We start from the raw sequence: 22,442 nt of genomic DNA on the forward strand, positions 1-22,442 counted from the left end.
TTTGGATCTTAACTTGGTGCTGGAAAATGTGACTATGTCTCCATCTGAAACTGAACTTCCAGAAGATTTAAGGCTTGTTTCATGGGACATTGTTCTTCACTTTGCTCTGATATCTGCAAAAGAGTATAAGAGTTGCATGCTCTTATGGTGGATGAGCCCTGTGTTGTCTTCTATAGGGATATGGTGTCATTATAAACAAATCCCTCATTCATGCCCAAGGTTGTTTCAGAGTTTATTTTGAATCAAGCCATCAATCTCCCAGTGTTCTATCCAGACCCTCATAACCAGGGAGAAAGGATACTGCATATTCTGTCCATTCACAAGCAGCTCATGTACTATCGTAACAGAATTAAGACCTTTAGAAAAGCTGAGCAGCTATTCGTTTCTTACGTTGGGGTTAGCAAAGGACAACCCATGTCAAAACAGACTATTCCAGATGGTTGTCCTCAGCTATTACCTTTTGTGATGCCCACCATGGTAAACTAGTGCCTAGCAGTATCAAGGATCACTCTTTGAGGGCCTAGTCTTTTTCAGTGGCATATTGGAAAGGGGTGGATTCTTGAAAAAGTCTAGAGATAGGTACATGGTCCTCTGTCTATAACTTTACAAGGCATTACAAACTAGATTATTTTTCTAGGTCCAGGCCTGGCATTGATGGGACTCTACTCCAGGGACTCCTAGATCCATATCCTTCCTTCTACTCTTCCCAGGTTGGATCGGCATTGGTAATCAACCCATCTAGTCTAAAGACTAATGCAGCAGTGGGAATGATGCATTTGCCTACAATAATAAATATTCAAATTCCTCACTGCTGCAGTTGCTGCACCCACCCTCTCTTCCCCTGTTTGTATATTGCTACTTTTGGGATATAAAACTGTTGTATTTTTATATGTTTTAGTGGTTTGGGATGAGTATGTTCCTAAATTTTGGGGGAAGAAAGTCTCAAAGGTTCTTCACTCTGACTGCTGATTTTCTTTCCTCGGCACTGACCAATCAATAGTGTAAATAGAAGTGTGGGAGGGAGCCAGATCTTTTTGAAGCTGGCTATTGTGTCTTGGGCAAGACATACACAACCGATGCAGCAGTAAGAAATACTGTTATGGGTAAGTGCAACTTACACATCTGCACTTTTCTTGGCTTAGTAATATGTCTGTAGCATAATGGATATGACATATGGTTCTGTTTATGGAAGACCCAGCTAAAAATATTAGATGGAAGATGAACATTATGTTATGACTTATTTTCCTTAAATGCACCATTGACCCTTTTATAAACTGTCCTTTAAAGTATGACTGTAGAATGGGTTTAATCATCAGTGTTTATTGTCACAAAAATGGCTACTATGTAGCATCATCAGAACTGTTTGTTGCTGCTGATTCTCTACATTTGTAATTTCTGCAGTTTATTGCTTCTGTGCCTGGCTACATTCTACTTTATTGCCTTCAAATATCACCTTAATTAAAAGTTTCTTGTGGAGTTGAACCATGCATGCTTCCCTCTCAACAGTTCCTGTTTTTTCTGCTTATCTTTTTCTATACCAAAATCAATAGCGCTTCTGTCATGATGAGTAATGTTTAGTTCCAGAATCCCAGCAGGCAAGATATCATTTTCTGTAAGTCACTCATTTCAACTGTGTTCTTTGTTAAGAGATCAAAAGAAAAACGATGCTCAAAGCAATATTTGTCTTTATTTGCTAAATGTTATCTGAACAAGGGAAGGGGGTAAGCTTTCATATACATCCTGCTTTCACTGTACAGGTTGTATGGACTGACTGATACATTCTGTTATGGGACAGTATAAGTAAAGGCATTGCGCTACTTAAAATGCTGTTTAGAAACTCCTTTTCCAAAAAGGTCCAGAAAGCATGCTCATTTTTTTTTTTCCAAGAACTTAAATTCAGTCCTAATTTTAATGTTCCTGCATTCTGTGGAATTAAATACATGTAAATAGTTTTGGAGAGTATTTTTAAGCAACAAAGTAGTTGTTAAGAAGGAAAAAAATAATACAAGAATAACATATTACGGGGTTTGTGTGAATTTGATACAGGCATTTTTAACTGATAGAAACTCACATAGACAAAATAACAGTTTAATACTACTTGCAGTAAGACCTTTAGTAAAGTGAGTTCAAGTCCAAAGGACCTTTAAAATTAGGAAAAAATATACTTTTGATAAAACACAGATATTGCAGAGTGTTTTGCTTCCTCTATTTGTAAGCTTAATTTTTACTTTTATTCGTATCTAAGGTAGGATGTGATCTGTAAAAGTACTTTAGACCTAGTGAAAATAATTCCATTAACAAACTGAATAAGTAAAAGGAAATCCCAATCCATCTGAAACCTTAGATGTCGGTAGAGCTGTTCAAAAATCTGCATCTCTCTGCTGACTAGTTCTAGTACAGCATGAGCTGGCTTCAGAAAATCCTATTTTGAACTGCAAGAAAGACTTCTGACATGTGGAAATATAAAGGCCAGTCAAGAGTGTTATAACCCTTGTCATTTAGCAATAATAAAAACAAAGCCTGGAAGCCAGAGTTTCAGGTATGGCTCAGTATTGTGTATTATGGTTCGTGGCACTAGTGGATGCAGCCGTTGTATGTAGTTGACTAATGTGACCTGCACCCAGTTTACTGGTGGCTCCTAATATTAGTTTGATATCAGTGTGCTATCAGGCTGCCACAGGAAATGTTACGCTGAATGAGGGAAGGCTGTGTAAGCTGACTTGGTAGAGACTAAGCTTTATTAAACTCCCACATTAAACATTCAGAACAGTGCCATATGAATGCATCTGTATGAGGCACATTTTGTGCGTTAGCATTTGCCTATCAGCTTGGAGGAAACTGAAACTGAGCTGATAGGCCTTGTTCCTGAATTTGGTTGTGGTTATTTACTAACGTTTGGTTATTATGTAGAAATTGTACTCGTTCAGTGTGTCGCAGAATAAAATGTGTTGTGTTAGACAGGTTCCTTATTCCTTCTGACATCATACAAACCTGCATTGTCCAACTATTCTGTTTGCTATTTATAAAAAAGTCACATGCAACTAGGCTTATTCAATTGTTTTATATTTTGAGTCACCTATTGTTCATTCTCACACCATCCTTCAACACATCCACTAATCACTTCCTACCTTTCTTCTTTCTTTCAGCTGGATTTATTATACATTGTAACTCAACAACCCCTCCCACTTCACCCAGCTCACAACCAGTCAAACGTTATCCAGCATTATATTATGATCCTGTTTACATTTTCACTAACTGAACACTGGCATAATAATTAACATGATATTCAAAGTACTACAAGTCACTTTCCTCCTCTTTCTTGCACACATAGCCATCATACACCTCTCAACACCAATCTTATGCCCAATGCCCAGTCCACTGCTCTCAGTGGCAGTTACTCCCATACCTCATTCTGTATAGCCCACACTCTTTACAGTCCATCTCTCATCCACCTTTTCAAACAGACGTATATAAATGTAACTAACCCATCTCACAAATTTGTCACAAAGATCACATTTAAAACCAGCTGGCATTGTATATTCCAGCTATCCCTACCCGGTCTGCAACTTCATGGTGACATTCACCACAACCCAGGTCCAATCACAGCAGCCTCTCCCATAATGGCTCACACAACTATTAATAGTGTAACACCTCACCCCTACAATTCAGGTAAAAGAAGACTAAAATGTATACACATTAACCTTAGAAGCATCTGTAACAAAGTAACTGAAATGCAAGCTTTCATTACTCATTACAACCATGCCATTCTCAGTATCACAGAAATGTGACTAAAACCTGAAGTCAAAGACACTGAAATCCTCCCACCAGGATATATTCTCCTTCGAGCAGACTGCACATCCAAAAAAGCAGGTTGAGTAGTTATTATATACCTAAAACACCTGAGCATATCCCTTTATCAGAAAAAGCATCCCTCATTCAATAATGCAGAGATTCCTATTGCCTTACTCAAGTTAAACTCTTATAAGACTATATTTATTTTATTTAGATCACCTCTGTGGCTCTGCTCGACATTGGCACAGGAAAATTATTTTCTTGGGTGGCAAAAGCCAGGGTACCTCTTTGGCTAGGCTTGTATAGGCCCCAGGGCTAATAGCCTAGTACCTACCTATGAACCTATTTATTTATTTATTTGCAGTTTGTTTTCCAGGATAGTCCATTGGGCTACAAGGAGCCCATTTTCAATGGAGTCTTGGGGAGAAAAGCTCCAAAGAAATACAGATACATAGTACAGAAAGAGTACAAATCCATAATATGCATTTCAATTAAATGTTAACTACATATTATGTATAGTACTAATCCATATTGCACAATTCAAATAGATGTTACATATTACATAAATAAAAAAAGATTTTCATTAGGAAAATTACATCAGGTTACTTCAGTAAGTAGTAGTTTTTTTTTTTTAAGGGAATTACAATGAGGTAATTTTTTTAGTCTTTGGTCGAATATGTCCCAAGGGATGAAAAACTTTAGGAGCTAGTGACTGGCAACAAAGTTTGGAAAATTAGGAAGAAAGTGTGGTAGAATTAGGTTGGATGAGAGCAAGAGCATTTCCATTGTGAAGTATGGTGCGAGTGTAGTGAGGTTTTAAATGAAGAGAGATTGATGATGGTATGGATGGGAGAAGGGAAAGAGTTCCAGAGGCGTGCAAGAGAGAAGGTCATCAATTGATTCTCAGCAGGATGTGTTGGTTTATGCAATTTAATTAGGTTTTGGGAATTGGATCTTAGGAGTCTATCTGGTTTATGCATTTCAAAGGTATTTGCTAGGGAGGGGCAGAGAGATGGGTTATGAATGAGTTTGTGTGCTTGGATGAGTTGGGTATATGTGAGGAAGTTTGGTAATTCTAGACAACTTAGTTGGTGAAGGGAATTACAGTGGTGAGAAGAGGTTCTATGACCTGCTGCAAATTTGGATATTTTGTTATAACAATATGAGAGTTTTGTTTTGAGGGAAGATTGTAGGCTGGTTTGGATAGATGCACCATATATAAGGGATGTGATGAGGTATGTATTAGCTAATGTAATCCTAGTGGTGGGAGAGATAAAGTGACTGTGGTGGTAAAGCATACCTAATTTTTTATGGGTTAAATTTGAGGGTTGCTTCATCTATGTATCATAGCCTTATATATTCCCCCTGGCAATAACATCAGCACAGTAAAAGATATACTATCCTAGTCATCTAATAATGTTCCCCAAGAAACCGTCATCCTTGGGGACTTTAATATAGAATGGGCCCAAACTATCGCTGATATCCCCTCTGCCAGTATTAATCTGTATGGTTTCTCTCAGCTCATCCATACACCAACAAGATATAACAGGCCCTCCACTAAGGCCTCTACTCTAAACTGGATTATCTCAATTAAATACAGTAATATCTGGCACACTATCTGATAACGTAAGTGACCACCTGTCCAGTTTTGCCAACATGCTTGTAAAGAGTCCAGTAAAACATCATGCATAAAAGAATGTGCATAACCTATCCAATTTTGATGTAGAGAATGTTATCTCTACTGTTAGGCAATACAATTGGAATACATTAAAAAATAACCTCTTCCTTTAGATGAAGCAACCCTCAAATTAAAAAAAAACACTTTACCAGTATACTGAATGAACATGCTGTCATCAGGAGAAAAAGATTTAAAATTAATCCAGCAACCTGACTATCTAAAAACAGTAGGCAACTAATGGTGTTTACCAAGGACTGCAAACCATAGTATGCCAACAAATCACAGGAAAAACTTCTACACTACAGACAGATAAGAATGCATAAGGCTTGACAAAAAACTCCACTATAACTTACAGCAAGCACACCAAAATAATCCTAGAAAATTTGGGTCATCAGTCCAAAATCTAATAAATCCAGGAAAGAAGTCAACAAAACCCACTCCCTCCATAGAGAACACAGCTGCTAATAATGTTAATAAATACTTCTTTCAAGCTGTAGCCTCACTTATCAAAGACAACCCCCAACGTCAAACCAACCCCCCACTAACAAAATTCCATGGAAGTTCACTTCTCACTCAAATCTGTCCCTACCTCAGCCATAAGAAAATATCTCCTAAAGCTAAAAACTATAAGCTCTGCTGTGGACAAACTTCAACTTGAATTTCTAAAAAAAAATTCACCACAGGCTCTGTCATATTCAGTATCTATACTAATAAACAGATCCATTGTAGAATCTCATGACCCAACCATTTGGAAGAAGAAATGCATACTTCCTATTTATAAAGGAGTACCCCCTGCTGACCAATCCAACTTCAGACCAATAGCCATCCTGTCACCATTATCTAAAATATTAGAAAAGTGTATCCATTCCCAATTACTGCAATAGCCTACCATAAACAATCTTTTCTCCCCCACTTAACATGATTTTCATCTCATAATACCCCTTCACATTGCTGATACCATTAATAAAACAGAAATACCAGAAATCTAGTATCATCCTTATTCTTAGACTTGTCCAAAGCATTCAACACCGTCTCTCACCATAAACTATTACTAAACCTCTCCTCCATGGGTCTCTCCCCCCTTCCTCCCAACCTGGTTTAATGCTACCTATAACAATAGATTCCATTCAGTCAGATGATAGCAAGAATTCTCATCACTTCTATCCATTACTTTAGGAGTGCCACATGGTTCCGTACTTAGACCTCTCACATATTTATATACTTAGCCTAGTGGACAGGTAATAGAGCTGAGATTAAGCCATTGGTAAGAAGTACTGGGCTTAATATTTCTCAGATGAATTCCTCACTATAACAATATTTTCACAATCTAGAAATCTTGTCATGTCAAAATGTTGTAATTCTGTATTATTTGATGCAGAATAGAAATTATTTTACCTGTGGCCTTAAAACGAATCTGTCTTCATAAGAGCTTTATTAAAACAAGAGTTACAGAGACAACTTTACATAAGTAATTGCTTTAGGACCCTAAACTTGCTCACGTAATTTACTGTACAGACCAGATTTGGGAAGCATGGCTAGGCTTAAAAAGTCCCCATGGGGTCATTAGCCTAGTAATTACCTATGTACCTGTGTAGGAGGTGTTATGTTTATTATCCTTTCAGCACGCAAACATGGAACTAATAATGCAACAAGGCTAATTTAACCCCTATAAAGTGAACTTTCTTGTCAGAATTCAGACATATGTATTTTAAACTATATTTTTGCTATGTCATTTACTATTACCTAAACGACAACACAGGTTAGCAGGTTGCTTCACATAGTATATCATTACCACACACACAATAACATGGCAGGTATGAGAAGTTAAGGCATTAATAATTTTCTGTTCTAATGAGCACTATACATTAAAATTAAAGGCAGCATTCTACACTTCCAAATGGAACATAAGCTTCACATAGAGCATATGTTATACTGGCTTATTCAGTCATTTAATAAGTGCGAACATGATGACATGGATGAGGGTATGGTGAAAAAATAACAGAAAAAGAAATGAATATCAAATCATTATGGTGGAATGTGGTAGTAGAAGTAATTTGTGCGGTAACCCCAGATAAGAGGAGCAAATGATACATCATCAGATACTGTACATCATTGCAAAAACAAAAGTCTGGTACACCTGGCTGAAAAGTGGATAACCCCCAAACCCATTGCAAAAATGCATGACTATCCCTTCACTTATCTCCAACAAAATATTACTGAATCAAAAAACTATCTGGGAAAATTTACATTTGTATAGGCCTACATGCTAAGGACCCCAGAGAAGTTACTCCTGTTATTCAGTGTCAGAGATTTAGAAGTTTATAATAGCTATGTTACAAGAGAAGGATTACTGGTCATTACTGGCCATTTATGGACATAGACCGCACAACTTATTCTTTCCTTTTTTATATATAATTCAGGGAGGATGTTCACTCCTTCCACCACTAGACTGCCTTTTATTAAGAATGCTGTTTATTAGAATCAATACAACTAGCATTTCTAGTCTGAATAAAGACCTCAGAATACTGACATAAGGTTTTACTGTTGCATTAAAACTGACAATAACTAACTGCTAAAGAACAAGTGACATTTTCATTGATAGAGAACAACTGATCACATGGGTTACTGAACATCTGGAATTTGTCTACACGTACCATTTTCCTTTCCTTAGATACTGATAACAGAACCGGTGTCTACATTGGAACCATTCCCAAGATGGACCACGCTACACAAGATTCACATCACATATAGAATGCAGTACACTTGCAAGTGATTTTTTTGTTGTATGGAGGAGGACTTACAACTTATGTCCGTCATTTCTTCATCTGCTTAGTTGATAACCTTTATCTTTAACAAGAGAAACAGAATCCTCCCAAACTCTGCATGGTATATATATTTATTTACATGTGATGCCTTAGATGCTCTGACTAGGCCATGAGACCCAGGGAGAAAAGCTTCATTTCTACAGTTGGAGGAAAACAAACTTAATTCTTTCTGACTTTCCTAATAGGAAATCCATCTTTCACCACTTGTCTGTTGTATAGGTTAAAATAATTTTTGTGGGTTTTTTTGCAGTATATGGACCCTCATGGTTATGTAACTTGAGAAGGCCAGTTCAAACTGAGTGTCTGTCAAGAGAAGGATGTCCTTCACATAATACACTAGAGTAATATCTGAAATCAATAAAATCAGGTCTGGTCTAGATTTCTAATAGCAGATCTTGTATGCTCCCTATCTACCAGCCCTACCTCTCTCCATAATCTTGGGTAAGTCAGTTTAACATAAGCTTAAGATGGATGCTTAACAAAGGGAAACTACAGTAATGGGAAGATGTAATCCAGTGTGTGTCCTTGATACCTGCTGAGTCTATCAGTGCTCTTCTAACTTATTTCTCTTTCTGTCTGTAATAGCTGTCTGTTTACCTTTTCCATTTGTTATATTAGCTTTTAACTAAGTTATAACCAGGATTTATATATAATACAATATGACTGATATCAGTTGTTCTTCAGATAAGAGCACTCAATCTCTGAAGAAGAAATGATGTAACAGCTACATGATGGAGATAACATCAGTGTTTAATAGATATTTTTATTTTTATGTAATAAAAGCTGCTTGTCAGGAGAACACAGAAATTGTTCACTTCAAGAATACATTAATTTATGCAACCCTGGTTTGTAGTTCTCATGGGAGGGGTTAAAATCTATTTGCTAAATTGAGGGGATTTTTGTCTGATTATGCTTACAGGATGTCACCTAATTTGTCAGTGTGATAACAGACATCTTGACTTATTAATGCATTATATAAATATACAAGGTTATGCTGTTTCTTCAGTTCTATAAGAATATGCATTTCCTTGTTTTATTATAATTGGTAATATTTTCAGTCATCTTAAGTATAGTTGTCTGTTCATGCAAGTATAAACTCTTCTTATCCCTTAACTTATTTCTGTAGAAAGCATGCCCATAAATAGCTTGCTTATACAGCATTCATACTCTCTAAATTAAATCCTGATATTTAGTAAACTTAGTTCCAAACTGCCTAATGTTAGTCTTTATTTGAGAAAAGCAACTCAATACCTTGTACATGCCTATCAGCACCTTGTACTTGGTTCTAAGTTCAGTTTTATATGGATTAACTGTTTAAGAAATATCAGGCTTTTAATTTATTACAACCTTTATCTCGAACATTATGTTTTGTTAAATAGGTTTAAGCTGTTGTGAATTTTCAAAGGGTTTCAAAGGGCTTGTTTCAATCTACTTTTAGTTTAAGTTAAATGAATTGTTAACAAAAAGAGGGATTGAATTACTAAATAAACATAAACTAAATATATATTATTTAGTTATTTGCATTTGTTTACCAGGATAATCCACTGGACCAATGTGAGCCTATTTCAGTGGAGGCCTGAGGAGAATAGCTCCAGACATGGCATAAGAGTACAAATACAGAATATGGAATCATATTGGACAAACATTATACATAAATATGGAATCATATGGGATATAAACATTATACATATACTATAAAGCATTACATAACATTTGGGCAGCAAAGTACAGATTCAACAAAGCAAAATACATTGTAGGACGAAGAGACAGTAATTTATTTTTATTTATTTTATTTTATTTTACATTTGTTGACTGGGCTAGTCTAACTGGATATATGTCCATTTTCAGTAAAGGCCCGGGGAGAAAAGCTCCACAAAAACAGATAGTTGCAACTTCAGATACAGTACTCTTTTCAGACTAATACAGTTGTTTATGTAGCAACTTAGTAAGCATGAGAGATAACAAATTAAAAAAAAAGAAAAACAATAATAGAAGAAAAAAGTATTTATACGGCAGTGACACATTCCTAAAGTCCAAGCTGGATATACATCAAGAAAAAAATATTTACAAGACAGTGACACATTCATAAAGTCCAAGCTGGGTAAACATCAACATATTCTATAATAGTTTGTAAGACAGATGGAATTTATACAGTCTTAAATTAGCTTAACTGATCAGATTCACAGAGGTATAAGAAGGAGGTGGACTTAATGTAGCAGTAGAGAAATTAGTATTTAGTGCACATAACATAACAGGAAGGGTATTCTTAGTCTGGATTAGTACATGGGCATAGCCAGTGAGTTGTAAGGTATAATTTGAGTTTCTTTTTGAATAGTGGAGTTGAAGAAAGAGATGTGAGTTCACAAGGAAGTAGGTTCCAGGTTTTTCCCACAGTGTTAGAGAAAAGTGAATCGCCTGCTTTATTGTTGGGTTTTTGTCTGGATACCAGTAGTTTATTTGCTGAGCGTAGGTTTGTAAGATTTTTTATATGGGGTGATTAGACTCATGAGTATTGGTGTATTGCTAGGATGATATCTATGTGTTATGGGCAATAAGTTGGTGGAATTGAATCTGATTATGTAGCTCCAGCCAACCTAGCTGTTTTAGATTATGACAGTGGTGGGTTTTAAATGGGGAGTCAGTGGCAAATCTGGCAATGTTATTGTAGGAGGTTGCCAGTTTGTTGAGGTTGCTTTTAGACAGATTAGTGTAACTAGGTGAGGCATAGAGGAGAGTTGAGATGAGGTGGGTGTGGGCAATAGTAGTTCTAGCTATAGGAGTAAGGAAGGGTTTAATCTTATAAAGGGAGCCTATTTTTCTGTTAACTGATTTTATTGTAGTGTTGATGTGAGTATCAAAGTTAAGGTTGTGGTCTATTATTACTCCTAAGAGTTTGGTGGTAGTGTCAGGAGATATGACAGTGCCGTTATTAGATTTAATAGTGAAGTCAATTGGGGTGGACTTTTGAGTTGGAGTGAAGAGCAATAATTTCGTCTTTTTAGGGTTAAGGAGGAGGCAGCGCTGTAAGAACCATCTTTCTACTATTTCAAATACATTTTGGGTAAGGGACTGCAGTTCAGAAGGACCTGTAGCGGAGCATATAAATGTGGAATCATCTGCGTATTGTATGCAGGTAGCTTGAGGGATGTTTACATTTAGATCATTGATAAAAACTGAGAATAGAAGAAGGCCCAATATAGAACCTTGAGGTACACCAAAGGTGACAGGAAGGTGGTTAGATAGATTATTATCCCAAAGCACTGCCTGTTACCTATTATCTAAGTAGGATTTGAACCACTGTAATGTCTGTGTTTCAAGTGAGAGGGACTTAAGTATATTCAAAGGTAGCTGATGACTGACCATGTCAAAGGCTTTTGAGAGATCAATAAAGATTGTGGAGGAAAGAGTGTTACTTTTATGGTTTTTGTTAATGCGGTCAGAAAAGGATAAGAGGGCAGTGGTGGTGCTGTGGAAAGGCCTAAAACCATGCTGACAGTTAGCTAATAGGCTATTTTGGAGAAGGTGGTCTAACAGTTGACGGTGGATGCATTTTTCCACAATTTTAGCTAAGGGAGAGAGTAAGGCAATCGGACAAAAGTTTGAGAGTTCTGTTGCGTTACTGCCTTTGTGTAGGGGGATTATATGGGAGATTTTCCAAATAGATGGGATGGTTCCTTCTGTTATAGTTCTATTTATTAGGATGGAAATAGGATAGGCTATAACTTTAGCTGCTATTTGCAGGTATTTGGTTGGTAATAGGTCAGCTGAGGGGATAGATGGTTTGAGTTTTTGAAGAACGGTGTAGATGAGAGATGTAGGAACAGGTTGTAAATGAAATGAAGGCAGTAAACTAGTTGAGGAGGAAGGCAGGCTAAAGGATACAGGAGGTAATGAGTTAGCAAGTGATTGGATGGCTTCAGTAATGAAGGTATTAAAGGCATCAGCAATTTGTTTGGGATTCTCATGGGCTATCCCTGATGGGCTTGGTGTCTTGGAGTGACCTGAATGTAGGTGTCTATTGATACCTGTCCAGAATGTTTGTGGTTTATGTTGGTTAGTTTGTTGAAGTTGAAAGTAGAAGTTTATTTTATCTAAAAGTATTGATGGTTTAGTAGTATTTCTAAGCTGCTTAAAATTTATATGATCTGTTGGGTTTTTAGTAGTATGCCATTTAGCCCAAATTTTGTTTCTAAGTAGCATTTTCTGCCTAGTTTCTTTTGTTAGCCATGGAGCAGTTTTAGTCCTGTTCCTGATAGTACAAGTAGGGGCATGGTAGTCCAAGATTTCTAAGAATTTGGTGTTGAAGTATGTCACTGCATCCTCTAACTGAAGGTGTTTTAGAGGTGACCAATCACATGCACTAACTTCATTTTGGAAGCTTTCAGGGTTAAAATGTTTATTGGTTTGAGTGGTTCTATATGTGGTCAGATAGAGAATATTAGTCTTTTGTCTAATTATATATACTAGTGAGTGATCGCTAATGTCATCTGGAAGGGTGCCTGCTTTATATGTTAGGGGATGAGTATTTGTTAGAATCCAATCTAAGGTGCTTTCTTTATGAGTGGATTTGTGGATTCTGGTAGGAGAGGTGATTGTTTGGGAGAAACCATGTAGGTTTATGTGGGTAGTAGGATTAACAGTAGTACAGCTAGTCCAGTCTATATTAAAATCACCTAGCACTATGGTTTCTTGTGGGTAGTTTGTGGAAAGCCAGCTAAGGATATTTTCAAGGCTGGTGATGTTATTTCCAGGAGGAAGATAGGATCATATAATGTAGATGGACTTACAGGTGTTAATTTGAAGCTTAGTGATAAGGATTTCAGTATTAGTATCTGAAGGTGGTTGGCCATCTAATGAAGTAACTTGGAGCCCTGCTTTGTATAGTATGGCTACTCCCCCACCCTTCTTGTTCAGACGATCTAATCTCAAAATATTGTATCCTGGAGTATAATTTTATAGTCTCAGGTAGCAGGTTTTAACCATGTTTCAGTTAGACATAGGATGTCAAATGCATGTACCTCTAGGAGAGCATGAAGGTGAGTAACTTTATTGTTTATACTTTGTATATTTAGGTGAGCTATGAAGAGGGAGTTAGGAGGCCTTGTGGGGGTGTGAAACGTAGAGGGATTAGGTCTATGTGGGTTAGTGGAGCAATTGTTGATGGGGCCCTGGATTGGGATGAATGTCATCATCCAGTAGGAGGTGTTGGTGAAGTCTATGTGTGTGAATTAGGGGTTTATAAAATATGTTTTGGGTTTTCTTGGCTTGGAGATATTTATAAGTAATATGGGCAACTCTATGATACTTTGGGAGGAGATAGCTGACTGTTGATGTGATGTTAATGTGTACATGGGTGGCTGATATAGTTGGTAGGCATGTTTGTTTAGAGGGCTGGTGGAAATTGGAATAGTTGAGATGTTCATAGGCTGTTAGGATATAGGGTAGAAAAAGGAAAGGTAGAAGTGAGTATAAGAGTAAGAGTTTAATGTATCTTGACATTGGTGCAAAAGACATTGTGATGAAAAAGTTGTAAGTTAGTGAATGGGAGGTATTGTATGAAATGATGAGGAAGGAGTGACGTATTACCTAGTGAATACTACTTAATGAAAAGCAGTATCGGATTGGATAATGGGAATGTGGGAGTGGCTAGAAAGGTATAAGAATAGTAGCACTGGGGTGGGTGGGAATTGGGGGTAGAGTAGGGGAGCGGAGTGAGCATGCAGGGTGAATGGTGCGGGTTAAGACAATTAAGTATGGAAGTTCTGAGAGAACAATCTGTGAATTGCTAATTCCTATGAAGGTACTACCAGGTAGGTAAAGGTATGTAGAAATCCAGTGTAAGTGATAGTAGAGGGGGGATCCCTGGGTGCACTAGTGAAGAATGAGGTGTATGGAAAGAGAAATGTACAAGCAATCTAATGCAGCACTGATGCGTATTAAGTTATGCTAGGAGAGAGACGGGGTAGAATGGGTGAGAAACACGCCTAGTGAAGGTTGCCACCTGCTGGAAGCAACTGATAAGAGGTAGTGAATATTAAAATAGGGAAGGCTTTGGTTAACAGCTACTGGAGGCTACACAAGGAGGAGAAAGGTTTGTTCCCTAGCGGTAGAGAGAGGCATGGCTGCCGAGCATCCTAGCTAGGTAGCATATTAAATAAAGCTATAAGGTATTTTAATAAGGTCAGTCATATGCCTAGGTTTGTTAAACATGTACTTCCTTGCTCCCTTCAGTACTAGGACTCTGACGTGGGGCGACAAGCTTCCTTAGATTAAGGTTGAGTCAGGTGGTTTTATTTAAAAGGGGTCCTTATTCTCCAGGCAAGAAATCTCTGAAAGTAATATCAGAGAACATGCAACAATAGTCCTTAGAGAGGTAGACCAGAGCTAGTAACAATACCAATTAGCAGTAGGCCCAGATGTAGATAGGAAGAGCTAGGTGTGAGACAGTACTCTGTAGGTAGTTTGTTTAGGCCAGATGCCAGGAGGTTAAACCTTAATTAAAGATTAGGACTAGAGAAACACAGTCTTGAGATAAGAGCAGCAGGTATAGCATTTATTTTGATAGTAAATGTAGGAAGGAAGGCTTTCAGGGTGGGAAAGTACATGGATAGGGATATATAGTGCAAGACAGGAAGAGATAGGATAGGAAAGAGGGAAGAAAAAGAAAGGGGGACTCAAGTTATAGGAACTACATCCTTGGTACAATTACACTGCCATTTTGAGGTGAGGTATTGTCTCAGGGATATATTAAAAAGATGGGCACTGCTGATAAACCTTATTGACTGAAGTGGATTATTCCATAGTTTAGCTACAGTAAAGGAGTAGTGCATTTGTCCTGCTGCATGGGTTGGTTTCATTACATTTAGAAGTAGTTGGTTATTGTATCAGAAAGGTCTGTTTGGTTGATACTGTGTGAGTAGAGAAGGCAAGGAAGGGCAGCTAGATGGTTTGTAGATAAATTTGTATGCAGTAGATAATTGAACAAGAGACAGATGATGTGGAAATTCCAACCAGTTTAGTTGGTGCAGAGATGAGCAGTTCTAAGAAGAATAACTTGTGTTTTACATAAATTTTGCTATTTTATTGTAACATGAAGCAAGTTTGGATTTGAGGGAGGCCTGAATATTGGTTAGGAGGGGTGCACCATAAAGAAGACAGGGTAGTAGGAAGAAAGAGGTAAGAGATAGTTTTGCAGAGTGGTAGAAGAAGTATTTTGTGTCTATAGACAGTGCTCAGTTTTTGGTGTGTTTTTTTAATGTTGGTCTGAATGTGCACGTCAAATGTCAAATTTTCATCTATGATGATGGTATGTGGTCCAACTTCAATTATTGTGCTGTTTTGAGCTTAAATGGTAACATTTTCTTTGTTTAGTAGAGTGGATTTTTTGGGTAGGAAAAAGAACTAGTTTTATTTTGTTGGGGTTTAAGGCAAGATGGTTGTTAGAGATCCATATCTGTGTTGCAGTTAGGGCATCTTGTGTGAGTTGGTGTAGTTCAGATGGCAAGTTGGCAACACAGATGATTGTGGAATCATCTGCGTATTGGATAACAGCACTTTGAGTAAGAGAGGTGTGAAAGTTATCGATAAAGATGCTGAACAAGAGGAGACCTAATATGGATCCTCATGGGACTTTTGCGGTGGTGTTGAGAAAAGGAGAGAATGAATTTTGCCATTTAGTTGATTGTTGCCTGTTAGTGAGGTAGTTTGAGAACCATACCTCTCAACTGTACCGAATTCCTTGGCATTTACCAATTTTGAGGTCCAAATAATGGGGTGCCACGATTTCCCAAGTGGCCCCCTTAATTCCCGAATTTCCCAGGTTTTTTTTTTTTTTTTTTTTTTTTGAATTTTTTTTTTTTTTTTTGCAAAGTTGTTGCTGATATCATTGCTTGCAGGGGTGTGCACAATGACATCAGCTTCGTGAGAAGACTGCCAGCCAGTCAGAATTCAGCTGAGGGCTCCAGGGGTGTGACTGTAGTAGTCTTTGTGTTTTTTTATCTTTACGCCAAGTTCAGTAAGACAGCAACATGTTTCAGCCAGCAATCAGAGAGAGAGTCAACTGGACTTGGATGAGAGAAGACATTTCTTTTAAATAATTTCAGTAGAACAGAACCATCTGGTGGGAACAAAAAGGATGAAAAATTATATCCAGAAAAATTTGCACACATCTTGGGCAGCCTCTTGGATGGTTATGACAACATGCTGTGACCCAGATTTGGGGATATGACTATAGCTCTCAATCATCCCAAATTAACCAGGAGCGCCTGTTTTAAGCTTAAATAAGCTTGCTTTCCCGAGTGCACGATGTGGGTGCAAGTACACCTGAGATCTACAGTAAAGCACGCTCTCTTCTGGCTGTAGACATCTCAGCCAATCAGAGCATTGCTTTACTGCACATGTTTTATATGCTTCATTTCCTGCTGTGCAGATGTGGCTGCAGCAGACCTGGTATGGATGAAGTGCTCAATTAAGTCTGCTCAGTCTGCATAGCAAGAAGGCAGCATCAGCAATTCGGCATGGCGCAAGCCCGCATTGGAGGGAGCTACTTGGGAGAGAGGAGATCAGTCAGTCGAGAGAAAATCAAGCGAGGGAGAGACAGACAACCTTGGTGCAGCTGGACTGAGTTGAGTCATGGCTGTGGTGTGGATCCAATCTTGAAAGGGAATTTAGCCGCAGCTTGTCATGGTGGGTTCGTAATTGTTCCCAGAACAGAAGGTCTGACGTTTTCTGGTTCGTGACGGGAGTGCAATTGAGGATTTTATTTCTCACACTACTTTATTTTACAGGTAAGTAAACTGCTCTAATTGAAGTGCAGGACAAGGGTGTACTGTAGATGGGGGGTTAAGTTTAGCATTACTTATTAGCTAATGTTGAATAAATTGTGTTTTAGCATAACTATCTTATCAGTTAAGAAAGACTAGAGTTTGTAGTAGTTTAGAGTCAGTATTTGGTTTTCATTCATGTGCAGTTGGAGTCGGGAGATATGTTTTTTTAAATGCATGTGGTGTGGCAGTAATATTTTACATGATTTTCCACATTTAAGGAAGGTAAATGATGTGAATAGACAGCACACCATCTCATTTTCTATTGCTGCAGACAGAATAGTGACTAGGTTACAGTTTAGTGTTGATTTCTGGATGTCAGGATTCTAGTTTTGTGTTTTCATGACTAACGGAAGTTTAAGTTGCCTTTCTCCTGTTTATTTCCAGGTTGTTTGAGGTGCTGTTTGAGACCAATCATGTTCCTATGTACAGTTTTTTTTACCTTATGATTTGGCATATAGTATAGTGCATGCTGACCATCTGCCTATCAGACACACACCCACACAATTACTTACAATTGGAAAGGTAAGATACCCTTGTAGTACTGGTGTTTTTGTTTTAGATGTAAACAGGGGATACCTTACATTTACTGGAAAACAAAGACTGACCAGTAAATGTTCTCTTAAGCAGCACCAGGTATTTTAAGTTTGGTTACATACCACTTAAAATGTTAATGTCCCTCAAAGTTCTACATTGAAATGGTATGTCACACATTCAGTATTTTTAACCAATATCCATGGCAAAGAGAACAGAATCATGTTTATTAAGCAAAATAAATTTTTGTAGGAAAAAATAGTACTTTTCAGCCAGTCTGTGAGCTTGCTAATTTAAGTTATTGATTGCTGTTAATTTTCCCATTTGTTACACATTATGAGAGGCTGTGTTTCTCAGTCTGGAGTGCGTAAGGTTGAGAGCCGTGGACACAACAACCCACAATAACTGTGAATGTAGTGTTCCTTGTTTGAGCCACAGATAATGACAACAATTAGGGCTATAAGCTTATTTATTTCAGCAAATGTATATTAGTTCACATTCTCCTATTCTGTCAGTGTCTCAAGTTAATAGTACTAATATTTTACAAGTGTCCCTGATTATTTCTGGATTTGTCCCTGAAAGCAAGTTTACTGCAGTAGTAGGAGAAATGTGACAGGTAGATGTCTAAGTTAGATTAGTTGTGGAACTAGCAGAGATTATTTAGCTTGCATTCTTTGTAGTTCTAGCACATTGTTCATTTATTCATGATCATAGTTTGTTTACCCATTATTTGCTTATTCATTATGCGCATTTGTTTACTGATTTCAGTTCCTGTTTCAGACTTTCAGTATCACCCAAGCTTGCTTCCCTCTTTCTCTGGGTGCATTGCAGCATTACTTCCAAGATGTAGAAGTTGCGGACAGTGGTGATACAGTGTGTCCATTTCTTAATTTATTATAACAGCTGAGCATATGTGGACCTTGAGATAGGACTGCAGTGTATGTTGTGGGTTTCTAGGTGATTTTGAGAGCTCTGGTAGTATCCAAGCAAGCTGTCTCCCTTTCTGTATTAGTGGGAAAACATTTTTCTGTTATCTAGCCTCCTGATTTTGTTAGGAAGCAAGAATGTATAGGATTATAACTTGCTGTAGCTCTTTATCACTAAATTATTCATTTTGACATGGCAATGTATATAATTCTCTAATAAAAAAAAATGTTTAAAATGATGCCCTGTCTTTGTGTAATTGAATGAATGGGTGGGTGTGTCCATTAATGCACTTATTTAAATATGCATATATTATGTTAATTAGGCGTCCCTGAATGTCTCTGATTTTAAAGTCCTTTGTCCTTGATTCTCTGATCTGAAGGTTGAGAGGAATGGGTATGATCTGTAACTATGATGTGCTCTTCCTCTTGTGTTCTTGCATATAACTGTTCTCATGCCCAATACCAAGTGAAATTATAGTTAATATATGGTAAAAAGAATCAGGTTATTAAAGCGACACTGTTACATAATTTAGACACTGTCTGAGACATGTAGTGCCTTTTTACTTGCAAAATAAAAATAAACTATGCTCCTTTGGTTATGTTGAAAGTGCTTATAGATTCACATACATTTTGCACTGCTTATTAAATGCATGTTATTGTCCAATGTAGAGTACTTTGTAATTTGATTTTTTTCCTGTCTTATGTGAATCTATAATTTTAAAAGCCTGTAGTTATAAATAGATTAACTGTTTACTTGTGCCTAGTGCTTGCCCTCGTTTCTCTAAAATAATAAAATAAATGTAAAAATAACCAAGAAAAGCGGGAATTTGGGATTGAAAGCAGAAACAATTTTTCATGGACTACAGACAGTGCTCACAGAGAAAGTTATTAGACTAAAATTTTTTTGCTAATGCTTTTTTGAAGAGTAAAACATCTTATAGCTGTTTAATCTGGCATTGCTTGACAAATTCTATTTTTTTTCCACAAAACATTTTTCCGGAGTATGCAGTTTAGCCTTTATATAATTTTGCCAATAAACATCTGCTTTCTAATGCATTCCAAACAATCTAAACAAACACCACAAATTTCAATGTTTTTATCTGATGATCCCATGCAGGCCTCGATTTTCTTAACCAGTTACTTATCTCAGTCTCTACACCTCAACCTTCTACCCCCCCACCTCCATTTATTTTATTGCTAACATATCTAGTACATTCATATCTCTCAACTGTACAGATTTTCACTAAATGTCCAATTTTTGCCTCATATTTTTGGCCTGTTACTCATAAAATTGTGGTTTTCTGGCAAATCATTTCCAAATAAATCACTGGCGACTGAAGTCAGAAAATAGTGACAGACATTAGAGATTTGGACTTTATACTCTTCAGAAGATTGATGCTAATGCAAAGCCTGTTATTTGATCAATTTTCTAAGTTTGCAAGATAAATATTTAAAAATTGTCCCTATTTTTGTGCCTTTGTCTCCCATTATTTATGGCTTTGGCCAGATTTCTTGCTCTGAGATGTTGAGCGCTATGCTCTCAACTGTACAGATTTTCCCAGAATGTCCAGATTTTTGCATCATATTTTTGGTCCATTTTTCATAAAATTCTGGTTTTCTGGCAAATTAGTGGAAAATCATTAAAGATTGAAGTTAGAAAATAATGACAGACATTTGAGTTTCAGACTTCATACCCATCATAAAAAGTCATGCTAATGCAAAACCCATTATTCTGTCAACTAAGTTTGTAAGAGCTGTATTTAAAACATGTCCCTGTTTTTGGAGCTTTTTCCCACTTTTGTTTATACATACATACATACATACATACATACATGCAAATGTTTCAAGCACAGGCATTAAGCCCTTCCAGCTTGCCAATATGCCAAAACACTTGTTCCATAATAAATTTACCAGGCTATTCTTAAAAATATCTAAACTGGTACTTGCTTTAATGTAATTTGGTAGTCTGTTCCAAGCATCAGCTACTCTGTCAGAGAACCAATTAGTACACTTCTCATTCCTATAGAATCTTCTACATAGGTTATCTGACGATTCTCTAGTACTTTTTGATAACCTCAAACATTCCCAGAGGTAGTTGTCCATAAATGCCCTATATAACTGAATAAGATCTCCTCTTAAATATTTGTAAGAGACACTGTACAAGTTCAGATATATATGGCTTATTGGCTTTGTCCAGATTTCTTGCTCTAAGAGGTTGAGAGCCTGTGTGTGTGTGTGTGTGTGTGTGTGTGTGTGTGTGTGTGTGTGTGTGTGTGTGTGTGTGTGTGTGTGTGTGTGTGTGTGTGTGTGTGTGTGTAGATATGGTATTCAAAACATTATTTTAAAGGACATTATATTTCATTGTACAATGCTGCAAGATTGTTGGTCAGATATTCAGTTCTTAAGTCAAACTTTTTGGTCTGATAATTTTTGCTTGACTAGAAAAATGGTATTGTACAATAATGTCATGCCAATACCATTTTTCTAGTCAAGCAAAAATTATCAGACCAAAAAGTTTGACTTAAGAACTGAATATCTGACCAACAATCTTGCAGCATTGCACAATGAAATATAATGTCCTTTAAAATAATGTTTTGAATACCATATCTAAACACACACACACACACACACACACACACACACACACACACACACACACACACACACACACACACACACATACACACACACACACACTCACACACACTCACACACACACACACAAATGTCATGCCACTGCGGTGGTGGTGCTGCGGTAGCATTGTCGCCTCACAGTAAGACATTGTCCTGTTCGATTCTCAACTAGAGCATCTTCTGTGTGGAGACATGCGTGAATGGGCATACCTTCGTTGAAGGTTGTGCGTCAGGGCCGGCACCTCGGCACGTAAAAATCTACTGCCAATCATTAGCGGACCGGAGTTCAGCTGTGGCGACCTCTAACTGGTAAAAGCCGAAAGACACAACAACAATACTGTCATGCCAGCATACATTAAGAAGAGTCAGTTACCTCTAGTTTGGATTATTTTATCTATACCAAGAAAACCAATCACAGACAGATGGTTACAGAAGGCACCTCCATTCTTCGAAGATATTTTCTTGTCTTTAAAATCTGTTCACAACAGAGAGGTAAAGATTATAATGTGGAGCTCTATTATTAGGTTTACTAGTCTTATTTATTGGCCTAAAGTGTCAGAACTGCTAGAGAAATTTATAAAAGTGATATAATGCTGCTTTTTCTCATTTTCATTTTTCCTTTCTCATTTTCTTAGTAATATCAATTTTCTTATCATAACTTGAATATTAAACATCATGTCTGTATGAAAAAAAGTAATTGTTAATAAGGTCAGTAACACAGACACTGACAAAAATATTGTAAATAGTTGTTAAATATGAAATAATTGTACTGTCTTGTATGGAAAACTTTTGGTTGAACATATTTCGAATGAAACAGTTTTATTGTTAAAGTGAATATACTATTTATGATTCATAGGTAGCTCAACACTAATGTCCAGATTTTCGCAGAATGTCCAGAATACACAATGCAAGGCAGCAGGCATTACATTTTATTTTCAGTCATCCTTTAGAAATTTGATGCTATGCGAAATCTGTTATTCTGTCAACTTTCTAAGTCTGGAAGAGCAGTATTTAAAAAGTGTCACTATTTTGTGCCTTTGTTTGGTCCCCCATTATTTGTGGCTTTGTCCAGATTTCTTGCTCTAAGAGATTGTGAGGTATGGCCATAATATCTGCAGTCATATAACTAATTTTATGGAGCTGTATCTGTGCCTTCTGCTGATTTTTACCCATTAGTAGCTTTTTTTGATGCAATGCATAATTTTTTATGTATCTCACATATCTCACACTA

This window comes from Protopterus annectens, chromosome 1.part0 (genome assembly GCF_019279795.1).
Source record: "Protopterus annectens isolate FY-2018-M chromosome 1.part0, PAN1.0, whole genome shotgun sequence".
Taxonomy (NCBI): domain Eukaryota; kingdom Metazoa; phylum Chordata; order Ceratodontiformes; family Protopteridae; genus Protopterus; species Protopterus annectens.